Below are 3374 nucleotides of genomic sequence, written 5' to 3'. Positions count from 1 at the left end.
ACCATAAAATTCACTCTTTTTACTTTGGCTGCACTAGGTCTTCATTGCTGTGTTCAGGCTTTCTCTAGTTGCGCCAGGTGGGGGCTACTGTCTAGCTGCCGTGAACAGGCTTCTCCTTGCAGTGGCTTCTCTTGTTACTGAGCGCAGACTCTGGGTGCACAGGGGTAGTTTGGGCTCACAGGCGCTAGAGCACAGGCTCAGTATTTGTGGCACATGGGCTTAGTTGCCTTAAGACATGGTGAATCTTAATTCCTGTACCAGGGATCAAACTCATGTCCCCTGCATTGCAAGGCAGATTCTTAACCACTGGACCACCAGGGGATGTCCTGACTCATTTTAAGTGTACAATTTAATGACTTTTACTAAATTTAAGTTTACACCAGCTTTCCTGGTGGCTCAGACGGTAAAGCGTCTGCCTACAATGCGAGAGACCTGGGTTCGATCCCTGGGTTGGGAATTTCCCCTGGAGAAGGAAATGGCAACCCACTCCAGTACTCTTACCTGGAAAATCCCATGGACGGAGGAGCCTGGTAGGCTACAGTCCATGGGGTCACAGTCGGACATGACTGAACGACTTCACTTCACTTCACTAAATTTACAAAGTTCTATACCTGTGGAGGATTCATGTTGATGTATGGCAAAACCAGTACAATATTGTAAAGTAATTAACCTCCAATTAAAATAAATAAATTTATATTTTAATAAATAAATAAAATTTCAAAAAAAAAATTACAAAGTTGTGCGGTCATCACCACAATCCAATTTTGGATAATTTCCAACCCTAAAAGGATCTCTAGGGCCTGTTTGCAACCAGTCCCTTTTCCCAGCCCCAGGCAACTACTAATCTACTTTCTATCCCTATTGATTTGCCTTGATAATCTCTGTTCTGAGCAGTGTTTTCATATAATATGACCATGGTAGCTGCTAAAGCCCCAACAAAGAGTTGCTTGCCCAGCCTAATGGACCATGGGAGAAAAAAAAAATAGAAAATACTGCCAGAATGAGTGCATTTTCCTATAATTCTTGACCTATCTGTAAGAAGTCCATACATTTTTCAAATTTTTAAGTTTCCACAAAGCTATTGAGGCAACTCCTTCTACTGCCTTTCTGTTTGTAAGGGAAGTAGCATCCTTGGTCTCGAGTGGGCAAAGCAGATGCTGGCGGTCCCTGGGCAACCACTCTCTGGAGAGAAAGCCCAGAAACTCCGTCAGAATGCAACATTCACATAACTGCATTTTACCATCTCTTTTTATAACTCATCACTGCAGGGCAGTGTGTGGATGAGACAGAAGACCCCAGGAAAGGCAGTCTTGCCTAAGAAGGTATTCACCCACATTTACTTTTGTCACCCATCATCGAACAACTCAAGCAGAGAAATTCCATTTCTAAAGACAAGGACTCTTACTAAAAACTGAAGCCTCACCCTAGAACAGGGGTCCCCAGCCTCCGGGATCTAATGCCTGATGATCTGAGGTGGAACTGATGTAATAATAATAGAAATTAAGTGCACAAGAAATGCGATGTGCTTGAAACCATCCCCCAATGCCATTCGTCCAAAATTGTCTTCCGAGAAACCAGTCCCTGGGGTCAAAAAGATTGGGGACTGCTGCTCTAGAACATTCTGTTGCTAGGACCTACATAAGTTGAAAGGTAGTCCAGAATTTCTCCTTAAAAAATAGTTATTTAGTACGATGGCTAATTTTAGGTATCAACTTGACTGACTATGGAATGCCCAAGATTAAGCAATCATTTGATTTGAATCAGTGGTCTCAGGAAAGTAGATTACACTTCCCAGCGTGGGTGTGCCTTGGGGACTTCCCTGGTGGTCCAGTGGTTAAGACTTGGAACTCCCAGTGCAAGAGGCGCTGGCCAGGGAACTAGATCCCACAGGCCTCAACTAAACATCCTGCAGGTCTCAGTGAAGATTGAAGACCCGCATGCCAAAATGAACACTTGTGCAGCCAAATAAATAAATAATACAAATAAAATAACAATGTGGGTGGGCCTTATGGGTTCAGTGTCTGTCTGAATAGGACAAAAGGCAGAGGAAGGACGAATTGACCCCTTTTTGCATGCCTTGCTGATTCAGCTGAGACATCTCATCTGTCTCATGATTTCCAGCCTGGACTAGGACTTATATCATTAGCATCCCTGGTTCTCAGCTATTCAGACTTGAACTGAATGAGACCACTGATTTTCCTGGGTCTGCAGCTTGCCGACAGGAGATCAAGAGACTTCTCAGCCTTCACAGTTGTATGAGTCAATTCCTCATAATAAATCTCCATATAAATCTCTATATCTGGGTATATATTACATAAATATATAATAAATCCAAATAGACAATATATATATCCTCCTGGTTCTGTTTCCATGGACAGCCCTGACTATTACAGGTTACTGGTGCTAAGAAGTAGGGGTACTGCTCTAACAAATACCTAAAGATATGGAAGCAGCTTTCAAACTGGGAAAAGGGTAGAGACTGGGGTATTTGGAGGCAATCGCTAGAAAAGCTTACACTGCCATGAATGGCCCTTTAAAGGTAACTCTTTTTTTTTTTTTCCTGCTATGTGACTTTTGGGATCTTAGTTCTTGGGCCAGAGATTGAGCCTGAGCCCTTGGCAATGAAAGCATGGGATCCTACTGGACCCCCAAGGAATACCCCCCTCCCTTAAAAAATTATTTTTCAATTTTTAAATTATTCAGTTCAGTTTAGTCGCTCAGTCATGTCTGACTCTTTGTGATCCCATAGACTGCAGCATGCCAGGCTTCCCGGTCAATCACCAACTCCCAGAGCTTGCTCAAACTCATGTACATTGAGTTGGTGATATCATCCAACCATCTCATCCTCTGTCGTCCCCTTCTCCACCTGCTTTCAATCTTTCCAAGCAACAGGGTCTTTTCCAATGAGTCAGTTCTTCGCATCAGATGGCCAAAGTTTTGGAGTTTTAGCTTCAGTATCAGTCCTTCCAATGAATAGTCAGGACTGATTTCCTTTAGGACTGACTGGTTTGATATCCTTGCTGTCCAGGGGACTCTCAAGAGTCTTCTCCAACATCACAGTTCAAAAGCATCAGTTCTTCAGTGCTCAGCTTTCTTGATGGTCTAACTCTCACATCTATACATGACTACTGAAAAAAAATGATAGCTTTGACTAGACAGACCTTTGTCAGCAAAGTAATGTCTCTGCTTTTTAATATGCTGTCTAAGTTGGTCATAGCTTTTCTTCCAAGGAGCAAGCATCTTTAGTTTCATGGATGCAGTCACCATCTGCAGTGATTTTGGAGCCCAAGAAGTCTGCCACTGTTTCCATTGTTTCCCCATCTATTTGCCATGAAGTGATGGGACTGGATGCCATGATCTTAGTTTTTTGAATG

This window comes from Bubalus kerabau, chromosome 17 (assembly GCF_029407905.1).
Source record: "Bubalus kerabau isolate K-KA32 ecotype Philippines breed swamp buffalo chromosome 17, PCC_UOA_SB_1v2, whole genome shotgun sequence".
In the NCBI taxonomy this organism is placed as follows: Eukaryota; Metazoa; Chordata; class Mammalia; order Artiodactyla; family Bovidae; genus Bubalus; species Bubalus kerabau.
The sequence above is the reverse complement of the archived record's forward strand: the minus strand, read 5'-3'. Positions refer to the sequence as shown.